The sequence below is a fragment of the Marmota marmota genome, unplaced genomic scaffold (genome assembly GCF_001458135.2).
Source record: "Marmota marmota marmota unplaced genomic scaffold, marMar, whole genome shotgun sequence".
Taxonomy (NCBI): domain Eukaryota; kingdom Metazoa; phylum Chordata; class Mammalia; order Rodentia; family Sciuridae; genus Marmota; species Marmota marmota.
The window spans coordinates 707745-730931 of record NW_025999925.1 but is presented as its reverse complement, the minus strand read 5'-3'; the positions used below and the strand labels follow the sequence as shown (position 1 = coordinate 730931).

Below are 23187 nucleotides of genomic sequence, written 5' to 3'. Positions count from 1 at the left end.
GGAAACATGGTCATAAATGCAGCCTGTCACTGACTTAAATGCCATTTTGTGGCACCTTGGTATGTGATATGACTTCCAAAAATATGTATTTATATGAAACTCATTTGGCACATTTTTAAATAGAGAGGTTAATTCTATAAAATTCTGACCAGCGTGACTTTAAGTTTTACATGTAATACTGTGATTTAAATATCTTTAGGACCCTGCTAATCTTTATTTTTCCTATAATCTCTGTAAATGTTTACTTATTTTTTCAACTAGACTTATTCACGGAATTTTTTCTAGATCACTTTAAAAAAAACTGTTTCAAGGTTTGTATCTTTGTGACTAAGCTAGCAAAACTTAATGTTCTCATATGATAATGTATTTCAAGCTATATTAATATTTAAATTCTGTGTGTCAAAAATAATATGATCTCTCTATAAAATAGCTAAACAGAAGTTTTGATTTTGTGTGACAGTTATCACACACCCAATGTTCTTACAAAGATGTAGTTAACACTCTCTGAGTTTGTGCAAGAATAAAAAGACTGAGAAACATGCACACAGTGGGGTGTCCCAACAGTTTGAGTTCACTTCAAACACATAGTACATTAAGGCAGGAGAATTTTCAAACTCCTTTTGCAAATTTAGCCTCAGAGAACATGTTCATGTACATATAAAATGTTTATGTTTCAGAGTCTGCAAATAAAAGTAAAAATACTTAGTACATATGTTTCCAAGGGAATCTAGACTACAGGTTAAACAACAAAAAGCGTGGAAACCTACTAACTTTATTAAATAATGTTATAATCATTGATGCTGAGAAATTTTCTGAATGATTAAAATTAAATGCCATTTTCTTTCTTCCTAACAACACAAGATACAGAATCATGAAGGAGAGAAGGGTCTACATCGTTTTATTCTTTTCATACTTATTTCTTTTCTAAGGTGCATCCATAGAATTAATTCATTTCTTTTTAACTAGCAGAAATGGATCCAAGAAAGCAGACTACAAAGGGTCAAGGGGTGGTAGTTCAGAGCATGGTTTGCATATTTGTTGGTAGATGCATTGATGTGATCAACCATCAAATGGAGACCTCACCATGCTTCAGAGGAGAGACTTGGTCATTCATCAAATTGATCATTTCAGCACATCTGTTGTGTACCCAGCACTGTATTTTTTTATGTTGGTTTATTTGTCTTTGGTGATCAAGTTTATCAGTGTGAACCTGGGCACCTAAATTTTTCAAGATTTTCCTGAAGGAATATATCTGCAGAATGTTACAAGAAGATAGATTCTTAGAAATATATCCACATAGAGATTTAATAATTGCTGGCTTAAATTTAGAATACAAATCTTTCCATGTTATCGTTGCTAGTTTATGTTGGAAACATTACAGAAAAGGCTAGGTCCAGCTTACCCTCATGCCCTTGTCTTCTTGGTACTGAATGAGAACACAGAATTACATAGAGTCCTCCTATCAGCCTATTCACCAAGCCCAGTACCCCCTAACGATGTGACAATCCGCAGGTGGCATTTAGAAGTGTAGATAATGCTGCAGAACAATAAGAGCTTAGATTTTTCATGTGTTCATAAATGCTGCCTGATTTACTGAATTAAAAATGTGTCCCCAGGAGTGTATAGTTTCACTCAAAGTTGTAAGTCCCCAATAGAAGCATTTTAATGGTTTCATAACTATGCCTTCCAGACTTGCATTTCAATTATTTTGCCATTGTAATTTCACTCATAATTGCATTCTAATGGAGTCTCTTTAGACAAGCATTTAAATTGTTTTGCCATTTTCATTTTATCGGATAATAGCTTTGTAATATAATTACCACACTAAGTCAGAGCAGTGGGATCAAAAATGCAAAAAAGAAAGATGCATGACCCATGTTTGGTGGCATTTTGTGAACAGGGATTTGCCAAATATTTTTTTATTTGTTAATAAGTATTGTGTCATTTTTCTCAAGGACAACCAGGAATAAAAATATGGCCCAGTTTATGTTTTAATTACTTGGGAGATTGATCCTCTCTTTGTGTTTGCTGTAAGATTGACTTACCATGTTTACATGTGCCAGTGTGTGTGGTCTTTGTGTATATTTATAATACCTAATTTGGCTGGAAGAAGGTAGAGTAAATATTTAATTACCTAATGAGCTTCTCTTTTGGGAAATAAATGCCTTCCGTTTTTAAATAATCCATTCTCCATTGCCAAAGTCTATTTATTAAGTCCTTATGATATATAAAGTGCAGTATTATCAAAGGGAATAACAGGACAAAAAGTCTTTTTAAAAAGACAAGGTTTCCCTATCCAAGAAATTTTTATAGTCCAATGGGGAAAGATCACAAATGTCTGCACATTGCCAGAATAAGGAAGCAAGTATCAGTAGCCAAAAGAGAGGTAAATTTAAATAAAGAGACTTCAAGCAGGGGTAATTCATTAAGGAGTAGGGCTCTGACTGAGGCAATGGAGAGGAGGATTGGATTTGGGAGCTGTTCTAGAGTCAGCAAGGTCTTGTTCATTGATTGGTTTTGAAGTTGATGGAGGGAATCAGTTAATGAAAGAAAGGCAATTCATTAAATTAGGTAATTCAGAGTAGAGCTGTAAGCAGGAGAAAGGAAGATGAGAAGTGTAGTTTTAAACATTCTCACTTTGAGGTCCTTGAGGAGGATTGAAAATGAGTATCAATGGGTTGCTTCCGATTTAGGCAGAAGTGCCTGAAGGTTATTATTTAAAGAATGCCAATGACCTTAACCAAAAAAAGGCTGGTTTCCTGCAGCATGCCATGTATGGGGCTGTGATAGAGGATACATCATGAAGGAGGCTGAGAAAAAGCCGAAGATAGAGGAGCAACCAGGAGTAGGGAGATCTTAAAGTTGCTGGAAGAAGGAAGGGAGACATAAATCTCAAGTGCTGCAGAGTTTTGCAACAAAGACTGAAACCAATCTCCTAAATCTGGCAATTAATTTATGGGCTGCTACAGATGGCTCTTCAGATGGACACAATGAGTAAGGCTGGAACTTTTTAAAGCCTGTGTATTGGGTGATGGGGCAATGGGTCCTCAGGATTCCTTGACCTTGGTCACAGTAGGGGGTTCTTACAGATGTCAGGCTCTCTTCCCTTCCTTGGCTGGGGCTGACAGTGGATGCTGGTAGTGAGTCCCTTTGTGGGGCCACGACTGACTTGATGCCTATTCAAGGGTTTTTGAGATGGGTAGATTGGGTCCAAAGCAGGAAGAAAATGTAACCATTTCAAGCTTCAGCCCACGAGAGCAGAACAAGCAAAATATTGACCACTCTTCCCTTCCACTTTTCCATCAGAGGGGCTGGTTACCACTTGTGGCTTATTTCCTCCTAAGACCCACCTAGTGAAGCAGAGAACACAATCACTGTTGGTTCAACTTCTTTCTTGCTGAGGGTTCCAATGAGTAATATTTAGGAACCAAAACATTATTATGGCCAGGTGTTGAGTAGTACAAAATAGATGGACAACATCTTGTATCCTGAAATACACTTGTTACTTATGCCTGAATTATACAATGATTAACATTCTGTACAGTTTCTTTTATCCTTTTGAAGGCAAACATCAGCTGTAACTCCTCATTTCCATAAACATTAGTCATTTTCAGGACCGGAATTTTAGTAGTGTAGGTGGGACAAAGGCAGGTTGCAATAGGATGACAAGTGAATGGTGTTCAGAAAACTGGAGAGAGCAAGGGCAGATCTGTGTGTGGTACATCATAGGATCTCAACAAGTATTTGTTGAATGCATGAATGACAGTCTCTGAGATATTTAACACTTTGAGACCTCATTGGTAGGAACATATCTGAACATATCTAATGTTGAAATATGTTGTTTTGAATTTGAACTCATCAGTAGCAGAGGCAACAAGAAAAAGCATTCAGGGCTGGGATGTAGCTCAGTGGCAAAGCGTCTGCCTTGCATTCGCAAAGCCCTGGGTTCGACCCCCAGTTCCAAAAAAGACAAAAAAAAAAAAGAACCCCACCAAAAAAAAATAAGATTAAAAAAAAAAAGCATTCAGATGTTGGCAGTTTCCTTCCAAATTCTGCTCAGGGTTGGAGAGCCCTGTTCTAAGGATTTGTCCTACCTGATTTCATGGCTGTGTCTATCCCTATGGCAGGGAAAGATACAAAAGGTATTCTTGGCCTTTAGTCTCCAAAGACTGTGGCTAAGACCTCTCATGCCAACTCCATGCTCCAAGGCAACTTGAGGTTTTCAATTCTTTTTCTAGAATTTATCCATCAGAAATGTGGAAATGTGTTTGCCAAAGGTGCCAGTCTTCTTAGCCATTCTGATTTTCATTCTAATGGGCCAATTAGCATTCTGGATTTTTATTTTGTGTTGGAGATCAAACCCACAGGCTTGGCATCCTAGGGTGTTCCAGTCCCTGCCTCCCTTCCCCTGTTAATCTTGATGAGGTTGCCATTGGAAGTTCACATCCTGGGTTGCAATTTGCCACATCACTTGGGTTTCCTGGGCAAATATCCAATGAGCAGTGCATACTAGTTTTCCTTTCAAATGTCAACAACATTAACTAGAATTAACTAGCATTGGTTGGTATTATTAGTTAAAAATAAAGTTAGACCAAAAATATCATAGCATGTAAGTTTATGCATATATAAATGGAATTTCATTTGACTTTTTTTTCATTTTCAGAAGCTCTTGAAAGTTTTAAAAATATTTCCAAATGATTCTAGAATACATGTAGATTCTTACAAACTTAGGATATATTTTTGGATAGAAACAGAGCTGTGGTTTTCATTCTATTTAATTCTTTACTGTCAGTTGATCATGTCAAACTTATTTGGTGTTCTTGTATCTTCCACTCACATCTAGAATATTTATTCAACAAAAATATAGTGAGCATCTACTGTGTGACAAGCCATCTACAGTCTAGACATGTAATAGTAAATAAAGCAGAAAATAGCTCTAGTAAACTCTATGCATGTCTTTCAACCTCTCTTTCTATGGTTTTTACCTGGATTTTGGAATTCCTTGGAACATGAGAATTCCTTCTCACCCCTTTCTCCCTCTCTCTTCCATGTCCTTCTTCTTTGTTTAGCACTTAAAGTAGGATAGTTTCCTTAGGTGTGGGGATGGGTAGATATGCCCTGAACCATCACACTTTAACATCTTTTTCTCCACTCTTCCATATGCATTCTTCATCTTTTAGGTATTAAAGAAAAAATATTCTGTTGGGATTTCTAGCTGCTTTATCTAGAGATAGCTGTGTCTAATTTTTAAAAAATGATCAGCTTCAAATGTCTGAGATTCTCCCAGTTTCAGCTCCATTGACTGTTGTTTGCCACTGACTACTAGCAGAACACAGTGACTGGTGTCATGTGCACCAAGCCAGTGTTTATAACCCCTGCCTGGTGTTGCAGGGTAAACTCATGTCCAAGCTGATAAAAAAGAGTGATACAGGTTTTTTCCTCTTTTAACTTTTTTCCAAAATTTTGATCATTTGGCATATGGTCATGCTCTAAATTTTAAGACCTGTAACTTTGTACCCTTGCTAGGATCACAGCAAGAATCTCCCCTACCTGATATCTGTTCTCAGAGTCCATTTTGGTACCTTTCATTGATCTTTGATCTGTGTTGTGAATGTGCCCTCTGGCTGTGTTCAGCCTCTCAGCTGTCACATCAATCCTAATTGGAATTAAAAAGTTATTGGCTCATAGAGTACATCCTGTCCACCAACACTAGCAAAATCTTATTTGGATCCATTATTGCCAAATTGGAAAAAAAGATTCAATAATTCATTGCCATTATAGACCTGCATCTTATTTCCTCTAGTCTTTTGCATTCTCCAAAGAGAAGTTTCTGACATCAGAGTGGAGCTGGACCAAGCTCAGATAGATTCCTTCATCCTGAGTCTGATGCATTTTTACAGGAAGGAAATTAGCATAAACTTCATGGCACATTCCTAAACTTTGCCAATAAGTGGCGTTCTGGGACTGCTAACCTGGGAGTCACTGAGGGTTTCCCACAAAACAGCTGTGAACCTGGAGGCTGATTTCTTCATTCTTGCATCCTGAATCCCTGTATGAGGATTCTGGTTTCACTGGGAAACTGGCATTATATAACCTGATTCAGTCTGGGACTCTCTCTGAAGTCACTTTAGAATTTGCTGATGTGCTGTCAGTTTGGAGAATTTGTTTATGTAGAGTTGGGTTTAAATAAGGCAGTCTGAATTGTTAATCACCTATTAACTGGATCATGCCAAATACAAATAACAGACTTGCAGGTTTGATTTTCAGATTATGAAGACACAGTTGCACCTTTTCAATCTAATATCACTGTATTTTCAGAAAAGGGAAAAAGCCTTTTATGACCCAAGCTTCCTACAGAACACTTCAGAGAGTAGGAAACGGTTCCATTATACTCATCTTAAGAAGTTAGTCTGATATATCACTGATGTGAATATTCCCAAACCAAATATGTGCAAACTGACATTCTTTAAGAACTTAGAAATCAATTTTTTTGGCCTTTAAGATAGATAAAAAGTAAGAGGTCCCTGGATGCAATTCTTAACCTTTGATATCAAAACAGGGGCCTCTAATTGAATAGAAAATGATAAGGAATTGAGTTCTCCTCATTTAAATTTTTTTTAATATATGGAATATATATTTTTTTAATATATGGAATATATTTTTTTAATATATGGAATATATTTGCATTCAAATAGAATTTAATGATCTTTACAATATTTTCACATTTATATTTTGAATCCAGTTAATATACTTGGCTGTAATTTTTATGCAAATATGGCTTAGTTGATCTTCACTTGATTAACATTTTAACATTATTTTACATACATATTTTGGAAGGTCAGTACAGTCAGGTATGGATTTTTGTAAGTATATGATCACTTAACACATGATTATGCTTAGCCATCCTGTTGCTGTTGTTTGCTTATTGTATGACTCTCATGTGTTTTAGTCAGCTTTTTTTTTTTTTTTTTTTGCTGCTGTGACTAAAAGACTCAACATGAAAAATTTTAGGGGAGGAAACGTTTATTTAAGGGCTCACAGTTTCAGAGGTTTCAGTTCACAGAAAGCTGGCTCCATTTCTCAGGGCTTGAGGTGAGGCTGAACATCATGGTGGAAGAGTGTGGCAGAAAAAAAGTGGCTCACATGATAATCAGAAAGCAGAGAGAGACTCCACTTGTCAGATACAAAATATATACCGCAAAGGCACACCTTCAATGGCTCATCTCCTCCAGCTACACCCCACCTGCCTTTAGTTACCACTCAGATAATCCCCATCAGGGGATTAATTCACTGATTGGGTTAAGGCTCTCATAACATAATCATTTCTCCTCTAAATCTTCTTGAATTGTCTCACACATGAGCTTTGGGGGGACACCTCACATCCATGCTTCAATTAATATTATTAAAATAACCCTTTTTTGGAGCACAATTTTTCATATCTCTGGTTGTACACAAAGTAGAGTCACATCCTTCATGTCTTCACACATGTACTTAGGGTAGTGATGACCATCACATTCCGCTGTCTTTCCTAGCCTTATGTCCTCTCCCTTCCCTTCCCTCCCCTTTTCCCCTTTGCCTATCTAGAGTTCATTTATATAATGCATTCTGTTGTCATATATATCAAATTAAAATTTAAAAAATTTAAATAAAATTAAATTTAAAAAGAAAAAAGTGAATAATTTAGCTCTTCTTAAAGAGAAAGCCAGATTATTCAATAATTAAGTGTTTGAGAAAATAGATAAATAAATAAATAAATAAATTTTTAAAAATATATATATTTGGGAATTTTATTTGGCATGTTTTTTTCCAAAGTGTAATTGAAATAGTTATCAATAAGCATAAAACATTTTAATCTCTTTTTCAAAATCATGAATAAAAGTAATGTGGATAGGAACAAAAGAACATGAAAAATATTAATGTTGAAGCCAGGCATGGTAGCATGCACCTGTAACCCCAGCAGCTCAGGAGGCTGAGGCAGGAGGATAGCAAGTTTGAAGCCAGCTTCAACAACTTAGTGGGGCTCTAAGCAACTTAGAGAGACCCTGTCTCAAACAGAACCGGGGGTATGGTTCAGTGGTTAAGTGCTCCTAGGTTCAATCCTTGTACAAAAAAAAAAAAATTGAAAATGACAAACAACATAGGCCCAGGGAATGGGCAAAGCTGAGTAAAATGTCCTTTGCATATTCCCCCAATGAGGTGCTTTTTCAACATTTTTTAAAGGAAGTGGGTTGCAGTAATTTTGAGGATAAGGTGTTAGTGAATGCAGGAGCAGAAATTCATGGTGAGATGATGAGGCACACACAGAAGGTGAAGCAGGTCTTGTTTTATGTCCTTGTGTGATTTCTAAACAGTGACATCATCCCAAACCCCTTCCCCCAAACTGAGCTCATTCCCCTGTGTCCAACTCTAGGTCAATGCTTCTCAACAGGCATGCCAGTAAAAGGACAATGTGTGATACTGTCTTACACATTGCAGAATGGTTAGCATCTGTGGCCTTTGCCCACCAAATGGGAACAGTGCCTCCCAGGCATAGTTTAAAACATGTGCCTGGCTGCTTCCAGGAAAAGGCCCATCAAACACAGACTTCCAAATGCTTCTCCCCATGGGGCAATAGGCCCAGGGGTTGATGTCTTGTGGTGGCATTTCCACAGCCCAGTAGATACTAGAGTTTAGGGTAGAAGAAACAGGAGTGATGTCTCTTGTGCTGGCTTTCTGCCCTCCAGAAATATCTAGCTGTTCTGCATCTTCTAGGAATTCAATTTTAAAAATCAAGATCTTCTGCTTGTCTTGACAACTGTCTTGAATCTTTCTCCAGGGCATGTGGATTGGGAGACCAGACAGGTTAGTGTTAGTGCATGCAGGAGCTGCTCTTAGAGCCACACACGTTAGAGAAGAAGGCAATTAATTTAATGTTCTCATTAAAACCCTTGGTTTGAGAAAGAGAAAAGTGGAAGGCAAATAAAGGGGCACATGTCAGGGTACATGTCAATGAAGTGGGAGTAAGAATCTGCCTGTTGTCATTCCCAGGCTGAGCTTTCTTTTCAAAAGAGCACATAGTCTTGGATATTGATGAGATTTTTACAATGTGAATGTACTTAACGTGACTGAACTGTACACTTTATTAAAAAAAAATTTAATTGGTTTTTAAAAAAATAAATGACAGCAGAATGCATTACAATTCTTATTACACATATACAGCACAATTTTTCATATCTCTGGTTGTATAGTGGTTAAGATGATAAATTTATATTATACACATTTTACCACAATAAAGAATGCAATCTTCCTGTGTGCATTAGGAATGATGAAATGTTTCTAAATATTGGATTATTGCTTATTTCTGCCACTGGATTTATTTTTTCCATCATCAAGATAGAGCCTGGAAACAGTTACACTCATAGCTGAGAAACTCTAATGAATACACTTTCCATAGCCAACTTATCTTGTGAGGTTGCCATGTATAGTTAGTTGTGGTTGTTGAGGGGCTGAACTGAACTCATCAAGCTGTTTATCCTGGTGTGGGGCTGTTTCTAACCACCAGGAGGAAGGGGTGAGTTCCAATTCTTCTACTTGAGGGAGGTCCTTTTTGTAAATAATCCACCCTAATGAGCACATTTCCACATTTGAATAGCACAGGAGCAAGCTCTTGTTGGAGAAGTTAAAGGGGTTGTTAAATATTCAGTGTGCTCTTGGTGAAGTTAGGAAGGTAAGATGAGAAAACTGTATTTTGCTTTATTTAGTGTGTGATATCAGTAAGGTACCTAAAAGTGGATGCTGGGGCATGTTTTTCTCCTCAGATTTTTTGTTACAGATCTTTGGAAAATCAAACATTAAAAAAATATTTCTGTACATTTGAATAATCCAAGATCAACTCTGTGCCAAGAGTTCGTTACTTGCTTACCAGCTGTAGATAGTGGGGAGTCTGATGACAAAAAAGAGAATAATAAACCATCATCACACCCTTCCAAAAATATATGGTAGGTGCAGACTATTCAGAAGAGAAGAAAAGATTAAAAGCAAAACATAGGTAAAGTGCAAATATAATTTAGTAAACATTGATATAAGCAATTACAGTGGCAGGTGTTAAATCAGGTTAGTATGAGGTTTATTTTAGGAAATCCTGTGGCTGATTGGATTAAATATTTTTGAAATGTTAAGAAATAAGAGAATTTTGCATTTGTAAATCCATTGCATTTTGATGACTCACAGTAATAGAATTGGAGAAAATGAACCTAAAAGGGATTCTGGTCCTATGAAAAATTCCTTAGTCAGAGGGATTTCAGTTCCATTCCCACTAAGGGAGCATTCGTCTATTGGTGGGCCAGAAATTGTTGGATTTTATTTTGGAAGAAAGAAATTAAAAAACGATTTTTACAACTTCCATGATCATATATTTCACAGTCCTATTTGTCTCCCTGGGGTACATAGTGAAAAATCTCTTAGATCTTAAGGCAGCCTGGAACCCCCATCATCAGTCCGGAGCTTGTGTTTGGCTCAGCAGGATGGGTGTGCCCTTGGCTTCTGTAGAGCTGCCATGCTGCCCTTTGAGTACTGACTGAGAGACTGGGAAGGCCTCCTCTTTGCTCCCTCTGAGAAAGGCTGGTGCTTCACAGAGCCCAGATGGAGCTCCGAGAAGACCTGAGGCTGGGAGCCTAGGATGTCGTAAGGAGGGAGTTTCTCAAGTGCCTCCACTCATGATCACTGCTAAGGTCCCCTTCCAGTGCTAACCTGTGTGCTTGTCCACATCTCAAAGTCAGGAAATGTAGTGGCCATATTCAAAATGTGTCCCTTTCAGTCTCTAAAGTGGAGTTCTTGGGCCAAGATCAGGCTGGTATGACAAACATGGTGCCTTTGGGTGGTGAGGAAGAGCCAAGCCTGGAAAAGACTCCCCACCCCCTTGCTTCTCTTGCATTCACCCACAGTGGCTTCTTAGCATTGTCCTTAATAACTGACGTAACAATATTGTTATTATATATAAAAAAGAAAAGGTTCAATTTGGGCAGAATGGGCTCTTCTACTTCTACCACTGAGAAGGGAGTTCTCATCCAAACTGTATAAACTAGCCTTCAGTGTGGTCAGGCTGGGGCTTAGCTGGGTGGTCAGCATCTATCTGTGCCATCAGCTCTGGCAGCTAACATCCCTGAAGAGGTGAGAGGGAAGAAGAGCACCTGCTGCTCCAGCTGTGTCATGGGAAGAGCTTGTGGAGAGCAGGACTAAGCTACAGCCCCTGGAGCTTTTGCAGAGATTGCTCCATAATGGGTGGGGTCCAGTGCCTCACCATGGTACCCCTTGGACAGCACCTGGAAGAATTGTTCTGTGTCAATAAATAGCACAGGAGCAAGCTCTTGTTGGAGAAGTTAAAGGGGCTGTTAAATATTCAGTGTGCTCTTGGTGAAGTTAGGAAGGTAAGATGAGAAAACTGTATTTTGCTCTATTTAGTGTGTGATATCAGTAAGGTACCTAAAAGTGGATGCTGGGGCATGTTTTTCTTCTCATATTTTTTGTTACAGATCTTTGGAAAATCAAACATTTAAAAAAATATTTCTGTAGCATTTGAATAATCCAAGATCAACACACAAAATAAGTTATATTCCTGGTGGCTTTTAGTATTTCAATTTAGGAAATTTTAAGTACAAGAAGGAGAAAAAAAAAAGGATGCTTAAGATAAAATCTTTATCAAGATTATCTTAGTCCTTGGGAGAGACTTGCTACACCCAAATGAAAATGAAGTCTGTGTGTCCCCTTTTCTGGAGAGAGGCTGATACCATGTGACGCAGAGGCCTGTCCTTGCCCCAGTTAATAGGAACAGGGCATGGCTGAGGTAAGGAGCAAGGATCCAGGAGTGAGAGTTCAGGGTTTAAGCTCCCAAGCAAGGTATTACCCTTCTCCAGTGACTAAATAAAAATCAAAGCAACCCCAAAGGCCTCCTGTTCCCTCCCCTCCTGGGAGATGGTGATGCCATCATCAAGATAGTGAAGTATGTTTGGGAGAGTTTGGAGGAGGGTGATTTCACCCCACATTCAACAATCCCATTTACCCCTGTGGCCTTATGTTAAAGCTTTCCCCCTAACACTTTTGGGCCATATTATTAAATATAACTCTTTTTGACTTTTGTGAGCTCATTTGAGTTAATGGGACAGAGATCTCTCTCCTTCTAACCCCTAAATAAAAATCTAAGGATTCAGATGGAACATGGGAATGCAGTAGGCTTCACTCCACATGCAAAACAAGCCCACTTCTTTCTTGCCCAATGCCTCCTGACAGAAATTGAGCTAAAATGCATTGAAGAGCCCCAACTTGAGGGGGATCAACATCATCTATTTCTTAAGTAAAACAGGGTTGGATGCCATCAAGCCCTGTGAAGTTAGTTTTGTTCAAAAGTAGGAAAAAAAATTGATAAAGAAGGGCTGGGATTGTAGCTTAGTGGTAGAGCGCTTGCCTAGCATGTGTGAGGCACTGGGTTCCGTTCTTAGCACTGCATATAAATAAATGAATAAAAGTCCATCAACGTCTAAAAAAATTTTTTAAAAAGATGATAAAGAAACTGAACATCAAGAAATAAAAGCAAAGCAAAATAAGAAAACACAAATAGGAAATGAACACACTCACAAAAAGTCATAAAGATAAAAACAGTTAGGTACTGATAACATGCTACAACCTGTGAAACCTTGAAAACTTGATGCTCCGTGAAATAAGCCAGACACAAAAGGACAAAGATCATATGATTCCATTTATGTGAATTATCTAGAATCGGCAAATTCACAGAGCTAGAATATAGATTAGAACTACCAGGGGATGCAGGGTGAGGGGTGAGGAGGAGAATGGGGAGTGGTTGTTCCATGTTTATGCAGTTTCTGCTTGGGGAAATGAAAAGGTTTTGCAAGTAATGCTGATGGTTACACACCATTGTGAATATAACCAATACCACTGAGAGCACACTTAAACATAGGTAGGGCTGGGAATATAGCTCACTGGTTCAGCAGGTGCTTAGCATACTTGAGGTTCTGGACATAATCCCTGCACCCCATCCCCTAATAGTTAAAATGGTAAATTTTAGGTTCCATAAATTTTAACGTAATACAGTTAGAAGGAAGTCCTTTTGGAGGTGAATGGTGATCCTAGCCCTGTCCTGCTAGTTTGCCTTATTTCCTGTGTTTAAGGAGATGCTGGGACTGACCATGAACCTTGAATAGATCCCCAGTAACACCCTCCCCAAAATACTGGAAGCATCAGAGGAATCAGGGTCCTAATAGGGGCCCAGTTCTGTGTCAGTGGCAGCTATTTCTGTAGGATTTTCCCTGAGGGACTCCATAGTAATTCAGGGCATGGGTCTTTCCATCAGACTCCCACATATGTTGGACCTGCTAAAGTTCAGTTGGACTTCCAGAGAAGTATTTGAGAGTGGAGGTTGGGACTTGGGTGTGGATAAATTATGCTATTTGAAACCCAGAGGGGAACAAAAATACAAGCTAAAACATTCGGCAGGTAATTTTTAGTTACTTGGAGCCAGATAACCATTAGATTTAGAAATGTGACATCATTTATATAATTTTTTTGTGAAGTCTCTTCAAGAGTCAAAACTCTTCTTGCTTAAGCTTATTTTTAAATGGAAATCAAAGTGTTTCATATACTTTCTGAATATCACATATAATTTAAACGCATGCCAATGATTCATCTTACTCTTTGTATAATACATTTTTTCCTGTGTTCTGTATTTTTTGTATAATACATTTTTTGTATAATACATTTTTTCCTGTGTTCTGTATTTTTTGCTATGCTGTCACTGCTGCCATTTTAACTGTCTCTAATTCATCCCTTGGTGTTACTGTGCAATGGATTAGGAAGCTAAATAACCACACTTGTTAAGAATTATATGCAAAAAAAAAAAAAAAAAGAGCAAATAGCAATGGAGTAATTGGTTGGCTTTATAATTGGGACTTTGTGCCAGATATCTGGGGTGCCCAAAAACCAAGTTTAAGCATATGGCAGAGTGGGCTAAGGACACTGAAAATTTGGCTTTTGAAATTCTACTGTATATCTTTTTTTCTCCAACTGCAAATAGCTCCCTGTAAATAAGGCTAATGCTCAACTATGCATGGATTAGAAAAGTGCAGTCACCAGCTTAAATTATAGGTTGGATGGAGCAAGGTGAAAACAAATGCTTCAAGAAGTTAGAATTAATACAAAATAGATTTAAAGCTTTGACATTTTTAACTTCCTTATTCTTTGTGATCTGGTCATTGCTGATAACTCTTCCTATCATCCTCTGGGATCCCTCCCTAAAGGTCCCTTGTAATAGAGATTCTTGTCCCCATGACCTACTTGTCACTGCTGTTCTGATATTCTTGGGAGGAGGTGGATGGATAGCTCAGGTCACACCATGTCCATGGTTGGTTAGTATATGGGCTTGTATAAACTCCTGTAAATGACATTCAAAGCACTGCACAATCTGGGCTTACTGTATTTTTCAGTCTTATCTGCTACTCATTTCCCTTCCTCATATATTCCAAGGTCAGTGGTAGTTAGAGTTGCTAGAATAAATACAGGATGTCCTGTTAAATTTGAATGATACAAGTAATGAGATAACTTTATCCCAAATATCATATGAGTATGTGACAAAATTATTTGTTGTTTATCTGAAATTCAAATTTATCCAGGCAACCCTGCAACTAGAGGTGAAGAAAGCAGGAGGATGGAGAGCCTAAAATTTCTTTTTAGCCTTCTATGAGCCTAGCCTCAGGATGCTAGTAATATTAATTCCATTATATCATTTAATAAGAATCACATCCAATCCCAGACCTTCTGAATCAGTGCTAGAGGAGGAACCAGGAAACTGCATATATGCCTTAAGATAATCCCAAAGGATTCTTATTGAGAGAAAAATTTCAGAAACTCCATGGCTCGATCAGTGCTTCAAAGACATAAATGTGCATACAGGGACCTGAGAGTATTGTTCAAATTTGGGATTTGATGCTTAAGACCTGGAGTGGTGCCTGAGATTCTTCATGCTAAAAGCTCCAAAGCCGAGGCTATAGGTTGTGAACCTCACTTTTAGTAGCAATTTGAACCCTACTGTTGGTAGCACCTCTAGGCCTCCCAACTAAGAAGCAGCAGCATCTCCAACAGTGGGGATAGTAAAGTATATAAGTAACTAGATTTATTTATGATTTTAAATAACTAGAGGAGAAATACAAGCAAAGTTATTTTTCTTATTCATCAATATATAATGACATCTATATACAAAGGGTGCTTTATGTGCCTTTTTGAGGAAAGGATTTTTGTCCCCAAAGTGAATGTTTTATCAACAGCCAAGGGATGCACATTTCCCTGTCTACTAAACTAAATGGATATTGACTATTTTACTGTTCTTTCTCTTTCACAGTGGGGGACTTCACTGTCCATAACCATATTTACAGCTGTGAATCCAGATATGAGGGGCACAGTAAGACTCTCCTTTGTGGAAATAGTTTCTCAGCGCCAGAGTCAAGGTGATAAAATAATAATGTGACTCCCTCAATTCCCCACCCCCCATCTCCATGATATTAGATGTTTTTTTCTGTGAGTTTTCTCAAAGAATTTAAATAGCTTTTAAATTAAATGGCTTTCTGTGAGTTTTCTCAACAGAATTTAGTTAAATCAGAAATATTAAAGAAATGACTGGGTCAGAAGAACTGGGGGAAAACTGAAAGAGTTAACCAAACTGCTAACAGGGATGAAAGAGCATTCTGCTGTGGGAATCAGTTCAATTTAAACACACAAAATAAAATACCAAAAATGTTTACCAGATATGAATCCTATGCATGAGATGTTTGTCTTTCAAATAGTGTGGGAACCAGAGAACTTAAGAGATTCATTCCCGCTTGAGGGAAGAATAGATGAAAGAAGAGCTTCAAGAGACTATAGTATTTGAGCTGGACTTTAAATATGGGTAGACTTTGGAAATGCAGAGATAGAGATGGAGACAGGTTGTTCCTGGAACACTGGAGTACACTGAGCAAAGGCATGCATGTGTGAAAATGTCAGGTTAAGTACTGTGAATGGATTGCAAGTCACTGTTGTTGAAGTGGAGCATACATCAGGAGAGCACTTGGAAAGATGAGTTGTGACCTATCTGCACATGGAGTGCCTTAAATGAATTTATTCTGTTGCCAGTGGGGAGTGGTTGATGTCTTAATAGAGAACTGGCATGGTGAGAACTCTTGATTGGAGACTACTGTGTGTGGAATGGATTGGAGAGGAGTGAGCTCAAGATGGGGGAATCAGTTAAAACACAGCTGAAATAGTCTGGGCAATAGGTGACAAGGCTCTGACTGCAGGTGAGGAACTGGAGGAGAGAAGTATATCAGTGAATGCTTGGACCTTAAAAACTGGTGAGTTGCAAGAGCAGGGGGGAGAACACATTGTAAGGCCTTGAAGCCTCAAGCCCAGATGATGTGTTTTAATTAGAGACTGGAGTTTTGGGTTTGGTGTAGGTGGCAGCTTATGTATAGGAAGGAAATTGAGTTTTGCTACACTGGGCTGTAAGGACAAGAATTGAGTGTCTTATTCACAAGCTACCCTTAGTACTTTGCAGAACCTGCTAACCAGACTGCTCAGGAGAAATCATCCAGGAAGGAATTTGGAAGCAAATATTGGGCTTGATAGGGAAGCTAACCCTAGAGATGAACATTTTTACAGAACTTTCAAGAGTGAGCAGCATGTGGAAGGACAGAAGAAGATAAGGTAGGGAATGTTTTAGTCAGTTTTTTTATTGGTTGTTCAAAACATTACAAAGCTCTTGACATATCATATATCATACATTAGATTCAAGTGGGTTATGAACTCCCATTTTTACCCCAAATACAGATTGCAGAATCACATCGGTTACACATCCACATTTTTACATAATGCCATATTAGTAACTGTTGTTTTTGCCCCTGTGACCAAAAGACCTGACAAGAACAATTTTAGAGGAGGGAAAGTTTATTTGGTGCTCATGATTTTAGAGGTCTGAATCCATAGATGGCCATTGTACTGGGCCCAAGATGAGGCAGTACATCATGGCAGGGGGTGTGGAGGAGGAAAATGGCTCAGAAAATAGAGAGAGCTCTCACTCACCAGGCACACCTCCAGTGACTTACCTCCTCCAGTCATACCCCACCTGCCTACAGTTACCATCCAGTTAGTCCATCCAAGGGGACTAATGCACTGATTGGCTTAAGAGTCTCATAACTCAATCATTTCACCTCTAAAGTTTCTTACATTGTATTACACATGAGTATTTTGGGGAAACCTCATATCTAAATCATAACATTCTACACCACGCCACCCCCAAAATCTCACACCCATCTCACAATGCAAAATTAGTTCATTTCCGAGAGTCCCCATAGTCTTAAAAATTCCAGCATTTCCCAAAAGTCCAAATCCAAAGTCTCCACTGAGACTCTCAGTGTGAATCCCTAAACCTTGAAAGCAAATTACATATATGCAATATATAATGGAACAGAGCAAACACTTCCATGATTAGAAATAAGGGACAGAAAAAAGGGAAGACCAAAATCCACTGGTCAAACAAGTTCTGTGGCTCCAGATCTAGCGTTTGGAGCACATGACATTGTGATGTGCTCTATAATGTGCTGGTATAGCTCTACCCCTTTGGTCTTGCTGGTTGCAGCCTACATGGCCTCTCTCTTGGCTTTTTTGTGCTCAGTTCTTTCAGCTGTCCTTGGCAAACATTCCATACTACTGGCATCTCTTAATCTTAGGGGTCTCCAATGCAACATTGGCTTCCCTCTCACTTCTTCATGCATCTCCCTCTCAGGGGCTACCTGTAGGGACTCTGACCATGCTGCACTTTGCCTGGCCTCCCAGGCCTTCATTTGAAATCTTGGTGGAATCCTTCATGATCCCCTAACTCCAGTGTCCTGCACTTTGTCAGAATCAGCACCTCACAGTTGATGCCAAGGTCTACTACCATCTCTAGAAGTAGCCAAGCCTCCTGGGAACACAGTGGCAGCAGCCTCTGAGAGCCTAGGTGGCTGAGCATGTTGAAGAAACTTCCTGGATGCCCTATGCAATCAGGGTGCCCCACTAATCTCTTCCCAAAGGAATTTTTACTTTTTACATCCTTGAGGCTGAAATAGATGTGGTCTTATCAAGCCCTGAGATACTCTCAATTAATCTTTCCTATTGTTTCAGGGTGAAGTATTCAGCTTCTCCTTGTATACTCTCTCAACTCCTGATTATCGCAGTAAACTTGGCTAATAGTTACCAGCAACACCTGGTAAGCTGTGCTGCCTTGAAATTTCCTCCACCAGATATATTTCTATCTGGAGAGTGGAGTTTCTCCCACTGCTTCCCTCTGCNAAAAAAAAAAAAAAAAAAACTATACACTGTCTATAGAACCATACTTTATATTTAAAGATACAAATATACTGAAAGTAAAAGAATAAGAAAAATATGCCCTGTAAATAGCAACCAAGAGAAAGTTGGAGTGTCTATACAAATATCAGACAAAATAGACAAGAAAACATACTTTAAGCTTTACTTTTTAGTAAGGTCTTTACTAAAGGCATTTTTATAATTGTAAAAGTGATACTCAATTTAGAAGATGTAATAATTATATATGTATATATATAGGTTAAAAAATAAAGCAAAAATACATGTGAAACAAAAGCTGATGAATATGAAGGTAGAAATAAACTAATCAATAATAGTGTTAAAAAATTGAGTAGTCAGCACACAATTTTTAAGAGACATTTCACAACTAGGCAAAAAATAATAAAGCTTAAATAACACCAAAACCACACAAGGCCTAACAGACATGAAAACCTGTGTCACAATACTCCATCAGAATCAAGAGTATTCTTGAGTGCATGTGAGACATTTATGCTAAGACATAAAACAAAACTCAATAAATTTTAAAGTAGTTTTAAATAAAAGTTTCTCCCTTGTTCCAGTAGAATGAAATCAGAAATCAGTAACAGAAAGAAATTTGGAAAATTCACAAATATGTGGATATTAAGCAAGAAACTCCTAAATAACTAACAGATTATAGAATAAATAGAAAGATAATTAGAAAAATACTTTAAAATGAATGAAAATGAAACAATATGCCAAAACTTGTAAGTTACAGCTAAAGGAGTACCTAGAGGTAAATTTATAGCTATGAATACCTATTTGAATAAATAAAGATCTGAAGTCAATAACCTAATGTTCAACCTTAAGACACTGGAAAAATAAGAGTAAACTAAACCTAAGGTAGTCAGAAGGACGTAAACAGTGAAGTTTTAGAACAGAAAGGAATGAAATAGGGAACAGAAAAACAATAGAGAACCAGGGAAACTCAACGCTGGTTCTTTGAAAATATTAATGAAATTCACAAGCCTTTACCTAGATCAATGAAGAAAAAAAGAGAGAAGACTCAAATAACTAAAATCAGAAATGAAAGAGGATACATTACTGCTGACCTCACAGAAATAAGAAAGATTGCAAATAAATACTGTGAATAATAAGATGCCATTAAATGAGATAATGAATAAAATGGATAAATTTCTGGAAAAACAAAAATTATCAAAACTGACTTAAAAAGAAATAGACATTATTAATAGACTTATAAGGAATAAAGAAATTGAATTAGTAATTAAAAAAAAAACTACCAACAAAGAAAAACCAAGGCATAGATGACTTCACTAAGGAATTCTACCAAACTTTAAAGAAAAATTAATACCAATTCTTTACAAACTATTTTAAAAACTAAAAGATAAAGTAACAGTACCTAAATAACTTTATGAGGCCAGTATTATACTGATACTAAAAGCAGACAAAGATGTTATGAAAAAGAAGAACTACAAACTAATATATTTTTGGAATAAACATGCAAAAAATGTCAACAAAGTACTGGTCAGCTGTATCTAACAGCACATAAAAAGCACTATACAATATGACCATGTAGGATTTATCTGAGTAACACATAGCCAGTTTAGCATCCAAAAATCAATTAACATACCATATCAATAGAAAAAAAACAAAAACCACATGATCATTTCAATATACAGAAAAAGCATTTGACAAACACCCTTTAGTGGTTAAAAAAAAATTCAACAAATTAGTACTGTAAGGGGGAACTTACTCAGTTCAATAAAAGGCATCTGCAAAAGGCTCAAAGTTAGCATCATACTTGATTAGAAAAGAGTGGATGTTTTCCGCTAAGATCAGAAACAATACAAGGATGTCCACTTTTGCCATATTATACTGGAACTTCTGGCTAGAAGTTAGAAGAGGAAAAAAATAGCATTGAGATTGGAAAAAAGAAGTAAAAATGATCTCTGTTCACAGATGAAATGATCTTATATATATAAAATTAAAAGAACTCCACCCAAAACTATTAAAACTAATGAACATGTTTAGTAGGTTTGTTAGTTTCCTAGGGTTGCTTTAACAAAATATCACAAATTGGGTGGCTTAAGCCAACAGAAATTTGTTTCTCATAATTATGGAGGATAAAAGTCCAAACTCAAGATGCTGGGAGTCCCTCTGAGAATGAATGGAAACTTCCCTGGCCTCTTCTAGCTTCTAGTGTTTGTTGGCATTTCTTGGTATGTAGATTCATCACTCTAATCTCTGCCTCTATCATTGTATGGCTATCTTTCCTCTGTGTCCCTTTCTGCTTCTTGTCATAATCCTAGTAACAACTCCAGTAAGACCTTAACTAATTACATCTACAAGAAAGTACTATGGCTTAGAACTTGAAGGCTTAGAATTTCAATATATAGTTTTAGAGATAGTATCCAACCCATAATTTTTCAAGTTATAAAATTAATTACTAAAATTAACTGGGGAAGCCAGGATGACAATGAATTTGATTAAAAAAATAATGACTATGATTTTCCTCAATACTTTGGTGTTAATGAGCTTATAATTAACATCAGAAATGTACTAAAGTTTCCTATGTTATTCACTTAATAACACATAGTTGTTAATTACAATCTATAACCTGGAATTGTTCTAAGAACCTTTTAACTTAGTTAATAACAAAGGCAAGTCATGTGTATGCCCATGTTCATGGAAGTACTATTCACAACAGCTAAATCTGGAAGCACCCCCAGCGTCCAAAGGATGAATGGATGAGCAAAGGTGTGGAACAGACATAAAATTGGGATACTATTCAGCCTTTAAAAGGAAGGAAATCTGAACATATGCTAAACATGGATAAACGCTGAGGACATTATACTATGTTAAGTAAACCAGCTGGAAGGACAAATACTGTATGACCAAAGATTATGTATGACAAATACCACTTATATAAGGTACCTGAAATAGGTAAATTCATAGAGACAGAAAACAGAATGGTGTTTGCCTGGCTGGGGATGAAAGAATGAGGAGTCAATGTTTAATAGGCACAGGATTTTAGAGAATATTAGAGATGCATGCTACAACCTGGATGAACTTTGAAAATATTATATTTAAGGTTAAAGAAGTCAGTCAGAAAAGATCACTTATATATCATTCCATCTATTTAAAATGTCCAGAATAGGCAAAGCTATAAAGACAGAAGGTAGACTATTGGCTGATTCAGAGGAATGGGAGGATGCAGAGGATGCCAAAAGCTAAAAGAAATAGGGCTTATTTTTGAGGTTATGAAAATATTCCAAAATTGACTGAGGTGGAGGTTGAATATACTAAAAAAATATTGAATTTTACACTTTTAAATGGATAAATTGGATAATGCATAAATTGTATCTCCATAAAATAGACATGTAAAGTTTCTTGAGAAACTGGTTTGCTTTATAAAGTTAAGCCATATGTATATTTGTACACATTCTTCATATTCAGTGCTATTTTATACGACTATAAAATCCAGGACAGAAACAAGAAAGTGCTGGGATCTTATCACCTCCTTCTCCAATTTGAAATTCAACCTGTTACTCGGATCCGTCAGCTGTCACTGATCATTTTACTTGGGCTATTTATAGTCTTTAGTCTGATACTCTTGAATAAGTTTGGCTTAGAATGGGTGTGAGGGGAGGTTATTTGCAGATTAATAAGTTCTATGAGCCAGTAAGTTAATAAGATTATTTAAATACCAAAGATATTTTAAAAATCTCATTGACACTGTGATAAGGGAGCATATTGTCAAATACAGATATTCCTGAGGGTGAGGCAAGGTTAACTGTTTAGCTCTAATATATTCTTTCCCCTGAAGTGTTCAATAAATGACTCCAAGGAAATGAATGTGTGTTTTATTATTGTTATGATTTGTATATAGTGATGTTAAGAATATTGTAATATATTTTAATAATTTAGTAGTTGTCATTTAGCACCCACAATACTCCAATGCTATATGGAGCAAATAAAAGACAGGTAGAATTCATCAGGGCCTTTGCACCAGGAATCAGGAGCCCAGGGTTTCTTCAAAGTCAGGTCACTGATTAGCTTTGTCCAGATTCATCTGTCACAGGAGAGGTTTATCCCAGATACTTCCTGACAATCTTATCAACTCCATCTCTCTGGTGCTGAGACCTTATAGAAGATGAATTACTTTGTGTGTTTTAAGCAGAAGAAAGTTGGTAAAAGTAGTGCATCCATTTCATATGGCATTCTATCAGATAATTGGGTAGCACTGACACTTGTGGAGGTTTAGCTGGCTTAGCAGACTGAGGCTTTGGAATGTTTCATGACACATGAAACCTCAAGTGCTTGATGCTGTCTTTTCACTCTGAATGCCTTTTCTTCCTCCACATCTCTAACAGCTTGTAGTCTACAGAACAGTTTTCCCCAATCTGGATCCTATGAAGTATTGGTTACATTTCTTGACTGTAGGTGTCCTTAGAGCCTTTACTATACTAAATTGGGATTTTAAAAAAGATCAGACTGTAAAAACTTTTGGCACATGGAATATATATTACTATTTCACTGAACACATATTAAAGTTTCATTAAACTAGAGTTCAGGGACTCAGAGGCCTCTGCTTTGCACACCTTTAAACCTGTGACATAATTCACTGCTCCCAGCAAATTTTTGCTTACTATGTGTATTCATCCTTGAGTCACCAATAATTGACACAGTTCCTGCTATTGTAAAGCCTGGCACACAATTATTACTCATAAATGTTTGTGAAATAACGATTGAATGAACAAATGTACAGATGGTAGATTATAATCAGCTATTTGCTCTTCTAATCAATATTTTTTGCATTAACCTTGCGTA

The 23187-nt window shown here is 37.3% G+C and overlaps 1 protein-coding gene across 2 annotated transcripts in view; it reads left to right on the top strand.

The window, feature by feature from the left end:
* Sv2c (synaptic vesicle glycoprotein 2C) overlaps positions 1-23187 on the top strand; it is a 218400-nt gene that overhangs the window by 53869 nt on the left and 141344 nt on the right. The gene's annotated exons all lie outside the window — the stretch shown is intronic.